Here is a 22,669-nt window from a genome sequence, read left to right as displayed (position 1 = left end):
ACAATTTAAAAGAGAAGATCATACTATTTATAGACTCTTCCAAAGAATCAAGGATGTTTTATGTGGGTACGTAGTACATGCAATTTCATACTGAGATGATTATGTACTCAAACATGACAATACAACTTTCCAAGCTACATCATTATTATACTAAAACCCAATGCAAATAAAAATTTTAATAGAATATTATAAAAATATAACCTAATATTACTACAAAGCTAATCTTGTCTAATTTTATATTCTAAGAACTTCAAATATTTTAGTTTATTCATTATGTTTGTTCTATCATAATGTAGACACATAAATATTAAAAAGCTAGAAAACATGGTTAATTTCTGTGTGCCATATATCACTAAATGGATTAGCTATTTTCCTAGCTCCTAAAGAAAATTAAAATTCATGTATCATTTAACTACTGTTTTACATTATTATTAGTAGCATAGTGCAATTATTGTCAGAGTAAATGAGAAGATCATGACAATGTCATGATTTTAATTTGATAAATAAAATAAAAAATTAATGAAGAACAGCCATATGAATCAAAATCTTGTATAAGAAATACCAGGAGGAAGAGAGACAAAGATAGAGACAGAGAAGAAAAATACCTGCTATAGAAGCAGGCAGTGAGGTGAGGGAGGTAAACCAGTAACGTTCACTGTCACCTTGTTGCTCATCGATTTGCTTGTGTGGGCACCAGTAACGTCTCCAGTGTGAGAATTCTTGTTACTGTTTTTTGGTATATCGAATATGCCGCGGGTAGCTTGCCAGGCTCTGCCATGTGGGCGAAATATTCTCGGTAGCTTGCTGGGTTCTCCAAGAGGGTCGGAGGAATCGAACCTGGGTCTGCCCCTTGCAAGGCAAACACCCTACCTGCTGTGCTATGGTTCCAGCCCAACCGAAAACGTGGTGGTAGAAAATGTACACTGGCGAAGGGATGGGTGTTGGAGCTTTATATGACTGAAACCAAATCATGAACAATTTTGTAACTGTGTATCTTACTGTGATTCAATAAAAATATAAATTAAAAATTCAGATTTAGATCTAGAACTGTGTCCCCTGGAAGTGCCCATCTGTTGTGGTAGATGCAGAGGAGCAGCCCTGGTGGGCGGGAGGGAAGAGCAGATTCTTCCTTCACCCCTCTTGCAGTTCTCTAGCCCTGGGCAAGTCCCTCTGCTCTGCCGAGGCTTGTCAGCTGTAGGCGGGGCTCAGAGTCCTGCATGGAACCACGGGAAGCTGTTGAGATCAGCGCAGTTGGTGTTTGGGAAATGCAGAGTGCAAGGGTGGGGCACTTGCCTTGCACAGCGCCAGCCCAGGGGCCCCCGAACTCACTAGGAGTGACAACAGAATGCAGAGCTGGTAGTATGCTCTGGCACCAACATGTGTGGCCCAAACACTGAAAAATTTAAAAAAGGTGAAACTAGTCAGTGCTGGGAAAAGAGTAGGTTGAATAGGGATTTGATCCATTCTGCTGCTTTCATGGATCTTCAGAGACTTACACCTTACAAGATGATTAATGTTAAAACAACCCTTGTGTATGTATTAATGTTTGTTTTTATCAGCATTTAGGGCGTTTGCCTCGCATGCGGCTGACCTGGGTTTGATTCCTCCCTCTGGGAGAGCCTGACAAGCTACGGAGAGTATCCCACCCGCACGGCAGAGTCTGGCAAGCTACCTGTGGCGTATTTGATATGCCAAAAACAGTAACAACAAGTCTCCCAATGGACGCGTTACTGGTGCCCACTTGAGCAAATCAATGAGTAACAAGATTACAGTGATACAGTGATAAATGATGGGAGGAGAAAAAAATACCAGGGAATAGGCTGGAGAGATCATACAGCAAGCAGAACACCTGGATTCCATCCCCAGCACCGAACCTGCCAGGAGTAATCCCTGCGTGCAGAGCTAGGAGTAAACCCCAAGCAGCAATGGATTTGGCCCCCAAAGAAAAGAAGCAAACAAAACCAGTTTCTATATGCACTTATTTCTGAGATCTCAGTTCTATTTCATTGGTCATAGTATCTACTTTTGTCCAGTAGTTCACTGTTTTGATTACTGTAGCTTTAAAACATGATTTAAGGTCAGAAAACGGAGGCAAAGCACTGTAGAGTGAGTGGAGCACTTGTCTTCCATACAGCCACGCCGGGTTGGGTCCCAGGCACTTCACAGGATCAACAAAGCCCAGCAGAAGTGAGTCCTGAGTGGAGAGCCAGAGTAAGCCCTGAGCACAGTAGGGCGTGGCCGCAAAACCACAAATTAAGTCAGAAAACTAATCTCCCATCTTTTTATTCATCAGGACTGCTTTCATGGATCTGTAGTTTTGTTGGATTCCATAGAGATGTTAGTGATATTTGTTTAGCAGATTTCAATAATACCATTGGAATTGTGATAGGGATTGCATCGAATCTGTATAGTGCTTTGCATACTATATGATTTTAACAATGCTGGCTTTCCCAAACTATAAACATGTAATATATGCATTTTATTTCATTTTATTCTGTCTTTTACTTTTTAATACTGACTTAAGACTTTCAAGATATCAATCTTTCCTCTACTTGTTAATTTCTTGGGACTTAATTCCCTAGTACTTGACTTTCTGAGCCTTCTTTTTGTGGGAGCATCCAAATGTTCCTTGTGGGCTGACTAAGTCACACAGCTGTATACTCAGACCCAGCAATGTAAGGTTTGTCAGTCCAGCAATCCTGGCAGGCTTCAGAGTTATCTTGATGGTACCCAGGAATCTCCAGGGATGTACTCACAGGTCCTAGAGGACCAGAGGAGCTAACATCACATTGAGGTTCCCTGATATGTAGGACATTTGCTTCAACAAATAAAATGCAATTCAAATGCATTTTTTCTAGTTTGTTGTTTGCATATAAAAATTAAATATTTTTTGGGCTGGAGCGATATACAGTGGGTAGGGCATTTGCCTTGCACGCGGCAGACCTGGGTTCGATCCCCAGCATCCCATAGGGCTCTCCAGCACTGCCAAGAGTAATTCCTGAGTGCAAAGCCAGGAGTAAACCCTGAGCATCGCTGGGTGTGACCCAAAAAGCAAAAAAAAAAAAAAAAAAAAAAAAGGAAAAAGATGAAAAAGAAAAAAAAGAAAAGAAACAGTTTTATTCACTTAATATATATGTGTGTGTGTATATATATATATATATATATATATAAATATTTGCCCCTTTGCTATGTATTTTATTTGAGTGGAAAAAAATTAGGGATCTGTCAGGGACATTATGTCTTCTTTTTTCAGAGCATTTTCAGACTATAAACTTTTTCAGTGGAATCATTTTTCCTAAATGTTTCTCTACTTTTCCCCCAGTCAAGTTGTGTCAATGTTTTTCAAAGGCAAGTTTCTGAAGTGAAAACTCAGTCACATAAATATTGCTATCGAATCTTCATCTAACAAGATAGTTGATATTTTAGTCCTGAATGCTAACTATTAAGTATTAAATATTAATTATAAAATTATTAATTATTAATATCATGAATTTATAACCTCATTAAAGATAGGGGAAAAGGTAGACATTTCCATGAAGAGGATATGTGGCTGGGCAATAAGCATATGAAAAATGTTGCTTGTCCTCGTAGCAGTGAAACTCAAGTCAAAATGATATAAGATAACATCTCCCATCAGTGAGAATGGCATATGTTTAAAAACAAAAAACCGCCAGAAATCAGTGCTCGTGGAAATGTGGCAAATAAGGTGCCCTCATTCACTATGGTGCAAATGTTAACCGATCTAGTTTCTATGAAAAATAGTATGGAGATTTTCGCAAAAAATAGAGTTAGAATGGACATCTTATAGAACCCAGACAAGAGCTATCCTACTTCTAAGCATTTACCTTCGAAACAATAATTTATTATGCACATTCATGTTCATTAAAGCACATAAAACAATAGCCAGTGTATGGAACAACCAAGATGTCCAACAAAAGATGAATGAATGAAGAATTTGTGGTATATATACACAATGAAATACAATGCAGACACAGGGGAAAAAGTTGTGCAGTTCAAGGAAATTTAGAACTAGAGGTTATTATGCTGAATGAAATAAGCTCAAGGCATAAGAAAAATACTGAATAATCTGACTAATCTGTGGTATGTAGAGAAACAAATCATGGTATAATAACAACAATTGATAGATATCCTTTGGAACTGGATTAGAGACCTTAGAACATCATTTTGGGGATGATGCATGGGAGTGGAGGGGGGTGGAAAGAGGCAGACCAGCTGTAACATGAGAGCAGAGGTGAGGATATGGGGCTCATGATTGTGATAAAATAAGGTAACAGTATGCACCCAAACTATAATAGTCCCTCTAAAATAGTGGGGTATTAAGGGGTAGGGGAGGAAAATAAGATATGAGGTGACCAAAAAACTGGTGGACACTTCTGTGGTGGTGCTATACAGTAATGTTTATGCATCAGTACTATAAACTTAAACATTGCAACCTTATTACTTAAACTATCACTGTCACTGTCACTGTCATCCCAGTGCTCATCGATTTGTTCGAGCGGGCACCAGTAACATCTCCCATTGAGAGACTTATTGTTACTGTTTTTGGAATATCCAGTACACACGGGTAGCTTGCCAGGCTCTGCCTCGTGGGCTCGCTACTCTCAGTAGATTGCCCTGCTCTCCGAGAGGGGCAGAGGAATCAAACTTGGGTCGGTCGAGTGAAAGGTGAAAGCCCAACCGCTGTGCTATGACTCCATAATAAAACTAAAATTTTAAATAATAACTCAAATATACACTGAATCACTGCATCACTGTCACTGTCATCCATTGCTCGATTTGCTCGAGCAGGCACCAGTAACATCACCATGTGAGACGTTGTTGTTTGTGGCGTATCGGATACTGAATACAAAAAAAATTTATGTTCACAAATAAATGATGTTCTATACCATTAGACATTTTGGGGAGGGGTTGATTTCTCATATAATACTCTAGAATGTGTGATTTATACTGAGTTGAAAATATGAATTTATCTAATATTATCTTCATCATTTAAAACAAAGGCCACATTATTGTGGAAAGGAAGTCATATATTTGTATTCACCATTAATCAATCCCCTAAGTGTTAAAACTGTTTTTTATTATTTTTTAAACAATGCCTTGTGGACAAGAATCACTAATTCCAACTATCTCTGTGCCTTTTGTTTTTTAGAACACCAGCATACTTGACCATGTAGTTGTTATTGGTTGAGGTTTCTGGGCGGTAGATTCTCTCAAAGGTAGTACTGTCCTGAGACACAGAAAAATGAAACTACTCTGCAACTAAATCTTGGAATAAGAACCGTGAAGAGCAAAGAGAATGCTTTGTAACCTAGACTACAATTTGACTACTAAGAAGTCTGAATGTTTAGTCTAAGCAACTTTGACCCTTATCCCTAGCTCATAAAATCTTTCTTTTTTCCATCTGCAGGTCTGACAGAGAACAATTATACTATTTTAGATTAGGTAGGTACTCTGAAAATTTCCACATGCATTCAGGCAAGGTAATAATGAATGGAGGCAGATGTGAGGTAAAAGAGAAAGGAATCAGACTGCAAAATAGAATTCTTTGCAGGTATACTTTCCTCAAGTTCTGTCAATCTAGATATAGGCTGGAGGCAAGTGATACTAATGCAAAGTGAATCAAATACATTTTTCTATGTTAATAGATTGAAACAGGAGAAATCTCCCCCCCCTTTTTTTTACATCTTGCTGTTGCAAGAATACTATGTAAATGAGTCAAAATGGATTCTATATTGGCCCTCTTATTTATTTCTTCAAAGTACACTAAGACTTGTTAGCTCAAAAGCCTGCTGGAGCCAAACTAAAATTTTTTACACCTCCAACTCTTTTAAATATATTCCCCAGTGCAGACTTTTAGCCATTTAGAATCAGGCTGTTTTGCATATCACAGAATCCTGTGCCCAAAAACTAAGTCTGCAGAATAACTGAAGATGCAACTAACCTTTAAGAGGCCTCTGATTTGTAGATTTCTCCTAGTGCACATATGCAGTTGCCTGCAGATATAAGTACACTCTCAAATCTCCCTCATTCCCAGGAATGTTTTCATGTTCTCTCCCCTTTTTTATGGTATCAAGGTACATGATTCTGGAGGTTCTATTGCTTTGAAGGGAGTTAAACAAAAAAAAAATGCATTCAAACCTGTTGAAGTTACTCAAACAAAGTGTTCTTGTGCAACCAGAAAAGAAAAAAACTAGTTCTTTCAGGAGGAAAGAATCATTTGGAAAGTCATAATCTAATTTGACTCATTGATTCATTGATTGCTTTTGCACAAAACACAAAACAATGATTACTTTTTTATTTAAATTATTGAAAAATAGTAAAGAATATTTTTCACATTTGAAGTCCATATGTATTTAGGGGACAGTGCAAGAGTACAGCGGGTAGGGTACAACTCAGGTTCCATCTCTGTTCCCAGTTATGGTCCCTTGAGCCTGCCAGGAGTGATCCTTGAAAAGAGAGCCAGGAAGAAGCCTTGAAAACAGCTGGGTGTGTCCAAAACCAAAACCAAAACAAAACAAATCTATTTAAATTTAAAATTTAAATGTATGCAAATAAAATTGTATTGAACTCAGCTCTCATTATGTGCACATTTTCTACAGTTGCTTACATATAACAATGACAGTTGAGTTGAATAGTTGTGAGACAGACATACTATATAGCTTGCAAAATTTAAAGAATTTAGTATCTTACTCCAAAAGCAAACAAAATTAACTGAACACTGAAATAAAACCAGGTGGTCTGTGGGTTACTGTTTTCTCTTCTGACACATAAAATTTTTGTAGCTAAATGAAGAAATATTTGTATATATCTGTAAACAATCTTAAGGGACACACAATATTAGCTAAGGATATGAAGGAAAAGGAAAAGTGCTTTGCACATCCTTCCATTAATCAAAATTTGTTCATTTTTCTGCAGGTTTTTAAACTTTGCCACATTTGAGGAGAGGTATGTATGTTTAATTTACCAAAACAATGATTAAAACATTGGTTTACCTTTTATGTGGAACTTATAAATAGGACCTTCTTTTCTGAAGTATAATTTTTTCATTCCAAAAGAAGGTGGCAGCTACTTGGAGAAGTAAAAATTACTAAAACCAATATTATCTGGAAAAATTGAAGAAAACAAATTAGTCCTAGAAGAATGTTTATAAAGAAAACTTTTAACACCTTTTTAACTTACTATTTTTTAATATAGTACCCACTACTATATTAGACCACTTGTATAAATGCAGTAGTCTATAAGTTCAATGATAAATGTACTAAATATGGACAGTTTGTCTGGTAGGTGAATAGCTAAAATAGAAATACATATAAATACGCATTGGATTTCCTATTATTTCGCTGTTGTTGTTTTAGAATTACATTAAGTGGTTCTCATGAACAACTCCTGGCTTTTGCTCAGAGGTTTCTTTACAAGCTTCTCAAGGGTCTTATGGAGCCAGGGATAGAACCTGGATCTCCTACATGCAAGTGCTCTACCCATTTTCTTTCTCTCTCATTCTCTATCACCCTCCCTTCCTTCCTCTCTCCCTCCCTCCCTTCCTCTTCTCTTACTTTTGTTGGTGCCAGGCATAGAGCCAAATTTATTTTTAAACAATAACAAGACATTTTCTCCAAGGATAATATTTGTTTTAATTCTGAACTTTCTATCTAAAACTTTGGTTTTATACAACTGTCATTACTAGCCTCACTTTATTGAAGATCAGAGGCACCTTCTTTCCGAGTTGCAGAGTGAGACTCTAGTATCTTATTGCCTAGAAATATTCATGTAGTTTTATATAAACTCTTACAGATTTATATAAAATATTTTTATATTAAAAAGTTTTAACTTTTCCCTTGTTAGTATTTGGTGGTGTTTCAGTACACCTTGAATTGCAGAAGGACACACAGTAAGGAGCTTTCTATAACTCTTGCAGTATTAAAGTCTTTTTTCCCACCTTTTATATCGCAAACACATATGTGTGTTTTCTTTTCATATAGATATATGTGCAATTATTTTGTTCACTGATACTTTTAACCCTACCATAACCATACTACCTAAAATAAACAATAGCAATAGTTAATAAACTTTAAAACCTAAAGGCGTTTCTCTGACCTTAACATGTAACTCACATTTTGTAAACTTTCTTCTCTTATATCAGAACCAATACATTGAAGCAATGTTATGTCCCAATTTATTGTTTTTTTCCTTTGATGTGTTATGTTGTTAGTAAGGTTTTCTATTTCTGTAGGTGATGTCTAAAATAATTTTCATTGAAATATAGTTTACATACTATTAGAATTGTTTTTAAACTGCACTTTACATCAATCTCTCTACCTTTATCAAAGTCCCTTCCCATTCTATTATCACTAAGCTTCCTAAGAACTATATTTCACTCATGTTGCATTGTTTTTTGGGGGGTATTATCTAACGCTTTTCATTGTTTCTTTGTACTCTGCACATGGGTGAGATAATCTTATGTTTATTTTTTAATTTCCCATGTTACATAATATTTTAGTTAAGTATTTGAGATACTAACACTTTTTTGTTTACAATGTTTCACATACACTTATCCAAGACACACCACTAAATATCACTTTCTTAGATACATATTTGTTTAATGGGAAATGTTGTATCAATGGAAGTTTATAATCAGTCACATAGATATAAGTTTTATTTACATTGAAATTAGAAGAGCACACCTTCTACAAGGTCATTGTCGGTGATTTTAATGCCAAGATAGGACCGAGAAGGTTGCTCAAAGAACTCCATATTGGGACCCATGGCCTAGAATGGAATGAACAGGGTGAGAGACTGAGTTCATCATGTCGACCAAGACTATCCATGATAAGTCACAGTACCAGAAGGCCAATCTAAACGTTGGACATGGGAGTCTCCCAGTGGACAATTCCACAATGAAATTGACCACATCATATTCAATCAAAGGACTTGTCTGACTTATGTCACATGTCACTGTTGTCCCAAAATTCCAAACAGGATTAGAAGACCATCTCCTTCGTGCAAAATTCTACTTCACAGAGCAGGGGAAAAAGGACTGCAAAATTTAAGTTTAAGAAGAGAACTTCTAGAATGACCACCAACTGGGATTTCTTTGGCACTATTGCGGCAATGTGGGAAGATGCTGTTCTTGACAACGTCTAGGAGGAATATGACTGATCGACTGGTTCGGCACCTCCATGACTGCAAGAGGAATGCCGAGAGTGGGAAAGCCACAAACAGACACCTGTCTTCGGAAACTCTCGAGCATATTAGCTAGCATGGTTTGGCAGGAGCCTCAGGCAATCACAAGCTAATGTCCGAGCTCAAGAAGTTATGCAGAGAAGCTATAAAGGAAGACCTCGAAAAGAGAAGAGCAGCAGTGTTGGCCAATGCCACAGAAACCAGAAAAAGTATTCGCAATGGTGGCCTGTCCTTCACCAACTACAAGACCAAGATGACTGCCCTCCAACATCCTGATGGATCTATCACATCTTCCAGAAGGGCAATGGAGAGAATTATTCATGACTTCTACTCAGATCTCTTCGACAGCCACATCTACCTGCCCACATACCAAATTTCACAGGATGGATATGTCCTTCCCAACGTCCTCCCTTCTGAAATCTGACACGGCATTTCGTCGGTAAAGACGAGTACAGCACCTGGTCCAGACAAGGTAAGACCCGAACACCTGAAGAATCTGCTGCCAGTACTTGTCAATACACTGGCTCAGCTCTTCACATGCTACCTGTCCAAATGCAAGGTTTCATCCCAATGGAAAACCAGCAGGACCGTTCTGTTTTACAAGAAAGAAGACATTCACAACATCGGCAATTATCGCCCAATCTGCCTGTTGTCCGTCATCTACAAGTTGTTCCCTCGAGTCATCCTGAATAGAATAGGCAGAACACTAGATGAAGGACAACCATACAAGAAAGCCAGGTTGTGCAAAGGATTCAGCACAATCGACCATATCTGCACATTGAACAAGCTCATTGAACTTTTGCGAGAATTCAAGATACCGCTCTGTCTAACATTCATCAATTTAAAGAAGGTCTTTGATTCTTTGAGATTGAAGCGATCATCAAAGTCCTTGCCAAACAGGGCATTCAAACTCAGTACATCAGGATCCTCTGTGAGTTGTATTATGGATTCACCACCAGGATCTCATAATTCTACAAGGAAGTGATCATTGACATAAAGAGAGGGGTTTGGCACAGTGATACCATTTCACCAAAACTCTTCAGTGTCACTCTTGAGAATGTCATGCAACGACTGGAATGGGAAGGAGTGGGAATGAAGATAGACAGTTGGAAACTACACCACCTCTGCTTAGATGATGACATCGTTCTCATAACACCAAACATTAGCCAAGCGGCACAAATGCTGGCCGACTTTGACAGTGAGCGTGGAAAGGTCAGACTGCAGCTGAATCTCATCAAAACAATGTTCATGAAAAACTAGTCCCTGAAGCTTCATTTTCTCTCAAAGGAATGAACATCTCCAAATGCAGCAGCTATGTGTACCTGGGTTGAGCACTCAATATGAGGAACAACTTGGCACCATAACTGAGCAGGAGGAAGAGAGCAGTGTGGAACTCCTTCAAGAGCATCGAAGAAGTGGTTAAGAGGAGGAAGAACCTCAGGATTCTGGCACATATTTTCGACTCCACCATTCTTCCTACACTAACATACACCTCAGAATCCTGGGCCCTAGGAAAACAGGATAAGAATGTTATTCGGGTATCCCAAAGAGGAATCAAAAGAGCTATTCTTGGAGTACCATGTTTCACTCAAATGAGAGAAAGAATCCAACATTCCTACCTCTGTCAAAGATCAAGAATCTGGGACGCTGTCTCATTTGCCAATGTGTTGAAAATCAGATGGACCGGACATGTAATACAATTTAGAGATGACTGCTGGACTAGAGCTGTTACCAATTGTATTCCATGGGACATCAAATGACCACGTGGCCACCCACCTATGAGATGGTCAGATTTCTTCGTCAAAACCCTGAACGAACGGTTTGAAGCTCTTCATGTTCCTGGAGCGAGCAGATACCATTGGGCTATACTAGCACTCGACAGGGATGAATGGAGACATTACTGGGCACCCTCTCAAGCAAATGGAAGATCAAAGGGATGACAAGTGATACAAGTGATACGTTGAAATAAAGGTGGCATATATGTTTTTGATCTTGCATTCCATGGTTTCTTCTTTGTGTATCTATATGTTAACATACATATACGTTCACACAAAGCTTTTAATGTATATGAATATTGATATTTAAATGAGTTTATCCTACCTTATTTTTCTCTTTTTAATTAATGAAATGTTATTCAAAGCTAAAACTTCAGAGTAGAGTTTGGAAAACACCTGACAGTGCTTACGGATTACTCCTGGCTCTGCTCAGAAATCACTTCTGGGAATCCTTAGAAAACTTGTTTGATTATGAGGATTAAATCTGACTTTACTATTTACAAAGGAAGTCAACACGCTTTAATTTTTCTTGCCTCTAAAACATAAAGTACTTTTATAATCAAAATTGTATATTACATTATATCCCGGGGATGCAAGGATGGTTTAACATTCGGAAATCGATCAACATAATCCATCATATCAACAAAAGAAAAGATAAAAATCATATAATCATATCAATAGATGCAGAGAAAGCATTTGACAAGATCCAGCACCCGTTTATGATGAAAACTCTCGCCAAAATGGGTATAGAAGGGACCTTCCTCAATATAGTCAAAGCCATCTACCACAAGCCTACCGCAAGCATCATCTTCAATGGGGAAAAACTAAGACTCTTCCTTCTGAGAACAGGGACAAGACAAGGATGCCACTCTCTCCTCTTCTGTTCAATATAAGTACTGGAAGTACTTGCAATAGTGATTAGGTAAGAAAAAGATATTAAGGGCATTCAGGTAGGGAAGGAAGAAATCAAGCTCTCACTATTCGCTGATGATATGATTTTATACTTAGAAAACCCTAAAACCTCTACCAAGAAACTCCTAGAAACAATAGACTCATATAGTAAAGTTGCAGGCTATAAAATCAATACCCAAAAGTCCATGGCTTTCTTATATGCAAATAGTGAGAGAGAAGAAAGCGACATGATAAAAGCTATTCCGTTCACAATTGTGCCTCAAAAAATCAAATACCTCAGAATCAGCTTAACTAAGGAGGTAAAGGACTTGTATAATGAAAACTACAAAATGCTACTTCAGGAAATAAAAGAAGACACGAGGAAATGGAAAAATATCCCCTGTTCATGGATTGGAAGAATTAATATTGTCAAAATGGCAATTCTCCCCAAAGCATTGCACAAATTCAATGTGATCCTTATAGGGATACCCTTGTCATTCTTCAAAGAAATGGAGCAAGCACTCTTGAAATTCATATGGAACCTGAGGAAATTCATATGGAACAATAAGCCCCCACGAATGGCTAAAGCAATTCTTGGGAAAAAGAAAATGGGAGGAAATCAACCTCCCCAACTTCCAACTCTACTACAAAGCGGTAGTCATTAAAACAGCTTGGTACTGGAACAAATGCAGAGCGGCAGACCAATGGAACAGGGTTGAATACTCTGACACATCCCCCCAAGTATATGACCATCTAATCTTTGACAAGGGAGTAAGAAATGTGAAGTGGGGCAAGAAAAGCCTCTTTAACAAATTGTGCTGGTAACATTGGACAGCTACATGCAAAAAATGGGCGTAGACCTCCATCTATCACCATGTACAAAAGTCAGATCAAAATGGATTAAAGACCTCAACATCAGACCAGAATCCCTAAGGTACATTGAAGACAAGGTTGGTAAAACCCTCCACAACATTGAAGCCAAAGGTATCTTCAAAGCTGACACGCCACTGGCCAAGCAAGTGAAAACAGAGATAAATAAATGGAACTACCTCAAACTAAGAAGCTTCTGCACCTCAAGAGAAACAGTGACCAAAGTACAAAGACAATCTACAGAATGGGAAAGGATATTTACGCAGTACCCATCCGATAAAGGGTTGATAACAAGGATATACAATGCACTAGTTGAATTCCACAAGAAGAAAACTGCCAACCCGATCAAAAAATGGGGTGATGAAATGAACAGAAACTTTCCCAAAGAAGAAATCTGAATGGCTCAGAGGCACATGAGAAAATGTTCAACATCACTAATCATCAGGGAGATGCAGATCAAAACAACAATGACATATAATCTCACACCACAGAGACTGGCCCACATCCCAAAAAACAAAAACAACTGGTGTTGGCATGGATGCGGGGAGAAAGGGACTCTTCTTCACTGTTGGTGGGAATGCCGACTGGTTCAGCCCTTTTGGAAAACAATATGGATGATTCTCAAAAAATTAGAAATTGAGCTTCCATTTGACCTAGCAATACCCCTCCTGGGAATATATCCCGGAGAGGCAAAAAGGTATAGTAGAGATGGCATCTGTATTTCTATGTTCATTGCAGCACTGTTTACAATAGCCAAAATCTGGAAAAAAACAGAGTGCCCCAAAACAGATAACTGGTTAAAGAAACTCTGGTACATCTACACAATGGAAAACTATGTAGCTGTCAGAAAACATGAAGTCATGAAATTTGATATAAATGGATCAACATGGAAAGTATCATGTTGAGTGAAATGAGTCAGAAAGAAAGAGACAGACATAGAAAGACTGCACTCATATGTGGAATATAATGTAACTGAGAAGTACAAGCTGGCAATGATGCAACTTCTGGCAGATATCTCTCTGGACTTAGTTACTAAAATACTAAAATACAGAAACCCAAAACCGAGAGGCTGCTAAGTGTGGTCACTCGACCTCATACCTCTTCATTCTCAGCAAAGGAAAACAAATTATCTAATGCTTCCTTTTCAGCATGTCTGACTTTAGGGGAGAGACTCTCCAAACAATAATAGTGAGTTTTGTTGAAATATTGAATGCAATCAAAGTGAAGGTAAAGTGAAATTTATTAGTTACACATGCGGGGCGGCTAAGGGTGGGGGGGCTAGGGGCGTGGGGGGTTAGGGGTGTGGGGGTGCGGGGTGGAGCTATACTGGGATTCTTGGTGGTGGAATATGTGCACTGGTGAAGGATGTGGGTGTTCGAGCATTGTATAACTGAGACTTAAACCTGAAAAATTTGTAACTTTCTACATGGTGACTCAATAAAAAATTTTAAAAAATGTATATCACATTATGATCATAATTCACTTTGTCTCAAATTGCTCATTGTTAAGGCCACTAAGGTTTGTTTATTCTATTGAAAAGTCCTTATTAGTTCATTTTATTTGTCTTTTAAAAAGATGTATCATTTTGCAATTTTGCTGTCTCAGATTTACATCAAGGATTTTCTCCATAGAGAATGTTTATGTACTAGAATAGTATTGTTGCTTAAAACTGATAAGTATATTGCATACACACAAGAGTCAACACTGAAAAGCACTGGTACAAATATCTTAAATAATTTATCAATAAATATATTAAAGAAACAAATACATCACTTAAAAATAATATATTACATTGAATGAAAGAATAGTTTAATCCTGGAAAAAATATTGGTAACACCATCAAGTTAATTGACTAGATTAACACATATGATGAAAAAATTATCATTATTTTATGGGTGCTGAGAACATAATTTCAGTAAAAATCAGATTTAATCATTATTTTAATAACACCCAAGAAGTTGAGATATTCTAACCTTCAAAATTATAGAAAAAGGATGGGGAGGATGACGTCTCAAATACATCTGACCCCAGCTCAATCTCTTGCACCACATATTGTACAGCAAGCACCCTCTGAGCGTTATGAGCATTAGAGCCAGGAGTAAAATTTGAGCACTGCTGGATGTGGACCAATACCACCCATGCCCCAAAAAACAAAGAAAATACAGAAAATTTAAATCTAAAGTTAGCATCCTATTTAACCAGTGGGAAAATAGATATTTCCAATAAGCTTTTAAAACAAGTAAACACATTTTTCTTCAGTCATTGTGACAGATCAAAATCTTGAGCTAAGAAATCTATTTGTTTAGGGGACTGGATCAATAGTAAAGCTGCTCGAGTGCTTATCTTGCACACCCCATATCTTTCCCTGAGTCAGCCACAATTGGTGCCTGAGTACTGAGCTAGGAGTAAGCTCTGCACACAGCCCTGGATGCCCGAGACACTGCCATCCCACACCCTCAAAAAATTATATATATATATATATATGTATATATACATATATATATCTGTGTTAAAAGCTAGAAAGGCATGTGGGTGGAATCAGGGAAGAAACTGATAAGAAGGGGTTCTCAAAAGAAAGAGCTTAGGAATATGCGTAGTATGTTTTTGTTAGGATATTAAATTGAGTATGTTCAGAAAGTAAATGAAAGCATCTAACAAAGAACAGTTATTATTTATATGGGGCCAAGGCAATAACAGTCATTGCATAAATAGCTTAATTCAGGAAGATGCAGCATTTCAGGGTGTCAGGGCATAGAGATTTGGGTGAGCACCCTAAAAATTGAGTTAGTATGAGAGATACTAAAATTTAAAGGTAATTAATTACCCAATAACAAGAAACCTTTTTTTACATATGCAAAACTTATTATTAAAAAGTTCTTTCATTACAATTTAAATATCTGAAGTAATTCTTATTTCTTTATTCAAAAAATTAAAAGAAATTCATAGGTACCAAATTAATTTTTACAAGAACATTAATAAAAATTTAGAAGATAATATCCATAGACATTAGTCCAAATTCTAAGAGGTAGTAAACAGAGTGTCATGGGTTAATATAATTATTTTTCCCACTGGAAATCATAGCTTTATTCCTTTACTTAAGATGCAAGAATTTTAAAAAGGACCTGCCTTAAGGAAGCCTAAAAGCAAGTTTTGACTAAATCAGAGTGATCTGCCAATAATTTCACCATCTGCCAGACACAATTCAACATACTTAGAGGAAAAGAACATAATGTAAATCTACAATGTATAATTCATGATGTCTTACACATGTAAGAAAAAACATTAGACATGTGAAGAAGCAAGAAAGTAATATGTGCATTCTAGATAATACAACTATCAGTAAGACTACAGATAATCCAGGTGTTGAAAATAATAGAAAAATACTTTATAAAAATCATTAAAATGTGTTATTGTCTGTTGGTAAAGATGTAAATGTAGAATAATTAAAACAGGAAAATACACTGCTCGGAAAGAAGCATATGGAAATTCTAGGACAAAGTAAATGAATATCTGAAATGAGAAGTTTATTAGAAGTTTCTAGTCATAGACAAGTCATCACAAAAATGTGCACCTAAGAAGAGGAAACAAAATTTATGTAATCTGAAGTACAGAGAAATCAGCAATAAAAGCTAAAAAGGGATGTGTAAGAAATGATCAAATAGTCTAAAATTCAAGGAATCAGACCATAAGAGAGTACAGAGAGGATTGTAGAAAACTATATGAATAAGAATGGCTTAAGCTTTATATTTTAAATTGATAAAGATATCAATAAAGAGATCTAAAGATTCCACAAAGAAAACAGAGTAGTTTATATAAAAAGATTAGCTAGGGGCATCATAGTCAAAGTAATTCCTAGAAAATATTAGCATAACTAAAACCAGTAAACAGAAAATAAGACTAATATATTAAAAGTAAGCAATTAGAATAACTATTTATATCTCATTACCATAAATAGAACAGAGATCTTTTATGATGGCATGATTAAAATACTGATAATAGGTGATAAACCTAGAATTCTATACTTACTAAAAATATGTTTTAATAATAATGAAATAAAGACATGTTTAGCAACTGAAAAGTTTAAAACAATACATAAGTATTTGAAATATTTGAAACTAACAGGGACATACATATCTAAAGAAAGTCATTTGAGGCAAATATAATTAAAATGAAGGAGAGGGGAGACTGCTCAGTGATCAGAGAACATGCTTTGCATGTGTCAGGACCTGAGTTCAAATTCTGGCACAAATGGTTCTGTAAGCACTGCAGGACATAGTCCAGAAGGAGATTGAATCCTATCCTGATGTACGTGACAACCTCTAGTATCCAGAGCCTGAGTAGCACCAATTATAGGTGCTAACCTTGACTGCCCCAGTCAACTTATAGCTAGGAGTAAACCCTGGGTCCCCAAAGAACTGATTGCAAATCCACCACCACCCCCCTGATGTTTTTAATTGTTCAGTTCAGAATGAGATATGAAAATTACTCATAAAAAAGATAATATATTAAATAACCTGAATTATATTTGGTGGAACCCTATCAAAATAAAACATTTCTGCACTGCAAAAGCCACAATGGCTAAACTCAAGGCATCTTAGTAGGAGAAAGTATTCACATATTATACATAGGACAAAAGGTTAATTTCCAAAATAGATAAAACACTCACAAAGCCCAACAGCAAGTAAACAAACAACCCAATCAAAATATAAGGAGAGGAGCTGAGAAGGAATTTATCACTGTATCACTGTCATCCCGTTGATCATCGATTTGCTCGAGCGAGCACCAGTAACGTCACCATTCATCCTAGCCCTGAGATCTTAGCAGTCTCTCTACTCGTTCTTCTGTGGTGCCGCATTGGATGATCTTTCAGGGTCAGGGGAATGAGACTCATCATTGTTACTGTATTTGGCATATCGAATACACCACGGAGAGCTTCTCAGGCTCTGCCGTGCGGGCACTATGCTCTTAGAGAATATTTATAATATGGAATTTATTCAAATAAATATAAAGATGATTAACAGGTTTAAGGAAAGTAATCATCTTTATTCATTAGGTATAAGCATATCAAAATGATACTGGGATTTCACCTCACACCAATTAGGAGAGTCACTGTAGAAAAAGCATTGAAGTGATTGATGCTGCTGGGAACTTGGAGAAAGGAACACTCACTGACTCTTGCTGGTGCAGGTGTCTGTTGAGTTTTGATGAAAATCAATATGGAGATTTAATTTTAAAAAATTAAATCGAGTTTCCATATGACTCAGTTATCCCATTTCTTGGCATTGACTCCAGGAGGACAAAAGCATATATTCCTAAGAATATACTCATTCCTCTGTTCACCGAAGCACCATTTACAACCTGCATTATTGTATGTTCCACATACAATAACCTTGTGTATGCAAACCTAAATGGCCACCAACAGAAGTGAGGTGCAGTTATCATTAGTTTTTCATTTTGGGATCACACCTAACTATACTCAAGACTTGCTTTTGGTGGTGCTCAAGGAGTTATAGGGGCAGGGGACAAAGCCCAGGTTTTATTCTCTGTAAGGCAAGCACCTTATTTCCTGCACAGGCTCTCTGGCTCCTTGCTATTTTTCTGAAATGATAATAATTGAACATGGATCATAAAGTAAAAATGCTGAATCATGATAACTTCATTTTTATCTTTTTGCATCAACCTCATACGCCTTTCCAACATGGCCTTGACAGTTTAGATTTCCCATAAAAATGGGATGATCTTAAAATTCTCTCTCAGTGTCTGGAGTTTCTATATTCAAAGGGATTGTTAATGGTAGATGCGTTGCACTGTTGCACTTGCATGCAAATATGTTGTTTGTTAAGAAAAAAATCTAAAATATTATCACTCATATGTGTGGGCAGAGAGTCTCTTGCCCGCATGCCTGGCTGTCTTCCCCGGGGCCCCTCGGAGGGGATGGGCTTCAGTTTCCCTCCCCACCCTGAGCAGAGCTTCTGGCGGCTGAAGACCACCGGAACCTAGCTACAGCCATGCTGGAGGCCCCTCTCCACACGTTCGGACAGGCCTCATGCATAAAGGTACTGGCAGAGGAACCCAGGTGTGTGTAATCCCATCAACGGCCAACATCCAGAGAGAGACTTAAAAGCAAGCTCTCAGAAGCGATATCTTTAGCCTACTTCTCCCTCTGGGAGAAACTGGCAATCTTCTGAGAGTTTCCTGCCCACATGGCCTTGCAAGCTTCCCATGGTGTATTCATATGCAAAATCCAGTAACAAGCTGGATCTCATTCCCCTGACCCTGAAGAGCCCCAGCGCATCGTTAGGAGGGCCGAGTCGAGAAAGACTTCTAAGATCTCAGGGAAAGGATAAAATGAGATGTTACTGAAATGGGTGATGAATGGGATTTCGTGATTCATGATATGTGTGTGGTACTCTTTTAGAGTCTTTAGGAATGAAACAGAAGCAAATGTACTTAAATTATTAATGGTTCTGAAAATAATCTTTCTAAGTATGAGTGTGCATGGTAAGAGCCTGGCAAGCCTCTGTGGCATATTCGATATGCCAAAAAACAGTAACAATAGGTCTCACTCCCCTGACCCTGAAATAGCCTTCAATCTTTGGGAAAGACGAGTAAGGAGAGGCTGCTAAAATCTCAGTGCTGGGAGGAATAGAGACGTTACTGGTGCCAGCTTGAGTAAATCGACAGACAATGGGATGACAGTGATACAGTGATATAGTGAAGAATGAGTGTAGGGCATGGTATCATTCTTCATAGAGATTCCACAGTCATTTACTGACTTGTAATGTATTGTGTGACCTGAGATCGAGTTATCACCAGCACTCACATCACATGGCAGCTTGTTAGTAATGCAAAATCTTTAATGCAAAATCTTTAACTCAGTCCAACAGTAATGAGTCAATTTTTTTATTTTAACAAGACCTTTATGTAAGTAAAGTGCACAATGATTTTGTAAAGCACTGATTAGCCTACCAAGGTAGAAATAAAATGACAAGAAGAAAGAAATCCAGCTTCCTGAATATTCTACTTTTTTATTATAATAATGACTCAGAACATGTTCATTATTCTTTAGGGAAAATAAAAATTAATGAGTCAGGAAAAGATAAAATATTTCCAAATTCTGTGAATTATCCTAATAGCGAAGATGAATACTGTTATTTTAGGGATGAAATGTACAATAATAAAAACTGACAGATGAAGAACAAATGAAATTCAAATATAAATAATATGTATGATAATTCTTTTAGTGTAAAGAAAACCTCAAAGTACAAAAATATCTCCATTGGTATTGGAGAGATAGGGCCACAATAGGGTACTTACCCTGCATGCCGCTGATCCATGTTCAATGCCTGGCTCTTCATATTGTCCCATAAGTCCCATTAGGAGTGACGCATGAGTGCAGAGCCAGAAATAAATATGAAAATCACCGGCAGTGTCCCAAGTGTCACACAAAATGAAGTAAATAATATTAGAAGTTTTCACAGAGCCAAGTTGTATCTATATCTATATTTAAGGAACTATAGCTATAAACATATGTTGTAATTAGTAGATAATATTATAATGACATATAGTAGGGCTTCTAAATTGCCGGGAAATTGACCTGCTTTTAAGTAATCTTGCACAGGAGTGAGTTAACGCAACAGGATATAACAAAGGTCTTATTAAACAAAAGAAAAATAGAGCAAGTTAACTATTTTGTTTCCTCACTGTAAAATACAAAATCAGTTAGAAAATCAAAAAGATTTACTTTGTAAATACCTTCAAGACAGAATAGAATAGGAAGAGATAATCTCTTCAGTGGCTCTGCTTCTCCCTTATGATGAGTGAAGTTTTATTTATTTGTATAGGTAACTTGAGACTATACAACAGAAAAAGCTATTTGCAAATGACAGTGTTTTCTTAAAAAGTAGCATACATTTTAACTCAGTAGTATTATGAATCAAGTCCTAAGACAAATATTGGGAAACATATAGAGAATAAATGAATTATGAAAAGCCAGCAGTATGATTTTACAAAGAAAAAATCATACCAGGCCAACTTAATTGTCATTTTTCCCCCTTGTGGATTAAGTTAAGAGATTAGTAGATAAAAGGAGCAATGTATGTCTATATCTTGATGCTAGCAAAGCGAAGGGATAGTGCATCTTATAAAATTTTACTCAAAGAATTCATTTAAATTAACTTAGATATGACAACTTTTACATAGTGTAAAAATTGATTAGAACACCCATAAAAGAGCTTTTATTAAATTTTTTTTCTAGGAGGGACAATGTATCTAATGGACTTCTATGAGGGCTAGTAGTAGGGCTATTTCTTTAAAATAGGCTCATAAATGATACGGTTAATTGAGTATTATGTGCATCCAAAAGATGACAAAGCAGTAATGAACACTGAGGAGAGAGAATATGCATTTGAAATGTTACTTCAATTTATTCAACTCAGAAAATTTCCTGAGGACAAAACTTAAGCCATTTCTTCAAAATATTGGAGTGTTAATTCATGAAGTAAAAATATTTAGAATCACCCTCACCAGAATCATGAGATAACAAGTATAGTTGCTAGAAGTGTATCATCTAGTCCTATAAATCATTATGGTCAAAGCAAGACAATATCGAGTATGTGATGATTTTTTGTTTTGTGCAATTTTATTTTAAACCTGGTGATGTACAATACTGCCATTGATGGGGTTTTGCTCATGGAACATTCCAACACCACACACTCCAACCAGATTGCCCACTTGCTTCCATCACTGTCTAAGGCACCTCTCCTGAAACACTCCCCACCATCATCTTCCTGACGTGATAAGCTCAGCTCTGTGTACCAGTTCTCCTTTTCTGTTGCCTTTGTCATTTGTTATTCTTCTCTATGCCCCACAAATTATAGATAAATACAACAGCTTCTTTATCTAGTCATCTGCTCTTGGCACAAGCTATTTTCATAGTTTGGCTATTGTGAATAATGTTATAGTGAACATAGAAGCACAAATGCCTTTCCTTAATAGGATTTTTGGAACCTGAGGGCAGATGTGAAGAAGTGGAATCACTGTACCATATGGGTCTCAAGTCAGTTTCCTAAGAAGTATCCATGTTGATTTTCAGAAAGCTGAACCAGTCAAATTCCCACCAGCAATGGGTAAATGGATCTGTTCACCCACATTCATCCCAGCAATGCTTTATCTTTGTTCTTTTGATAAGTGACGGTATTATTGGTGTGTGATGACATCTCACTGTCATTTTGATTTGTATTTTCCTGATAAGAAATGCAGAAAAAACTTAGTGTTTTCTAAATATAGTATGTAATCTGGAAATGGCAATAATTTATCTTTGTGTTTTCTAACCTGTTTGATCTTACTATCTTTCTTCTTTGATTACTATAGTGGGAAATTCTAAAATTAAAGTAACTAATAAAATTGAGAGTGAAACCTTGTCTTATGTTTCATCTTAGAGGTAAGGCTTTAAGAGTTTTACCATATTGATATTAGCTGTGTGTTCATGGTAAATGGCTTTAACTATATTGAGAAAAGTTTCTTTAATCTTCATGTATTGAGGGCTTATATGATGAATAATTGTTAGGCCTTGTTAGGTGCTTTCTCTGCACCTATGGTTATGGTTACATGATTATTAATTTTTTCTTGTATTGATATGGTGTGGGCTGGAGCCATAGCACAGTGGGTAGTGCATTTACATTGCACACAGCTGACCTGGGTTCGAGTCCTCTGTCCCTCTCAGAGAGCCCGGCAAGTTACCGAGAGTACCCTGCTCACATGGCAGAGCTTGGCAAGCTACCCGTAACGTATTGAATATGTCAAAAACAGTAACAACAAGTCTCACAATGGAGACATTACTGGTGCCCGCTTGAACAAAATTGATGAACAAGAATACAGTGCTACAGTGCTATTGATATGGCGCATTTTGTTGGTTGACTTACATATATTAA

This window comes from Sorex araneus, chromosome 1, assembly GCF_027595985.1.
Source record: "Sorex araneus isolate mSorAra2 chromosome 1, mSorAra2.pri, whole genome shotgun sequence".
Lineage (NCBI taxonomy): Eukaryota > Metazoa > Chordata > Mammalia > Eulipotyphla > Soricidae > Sorex > Sorex araneus.
This window is presented reverse-complemented; position numbering follows the sequence as displayed.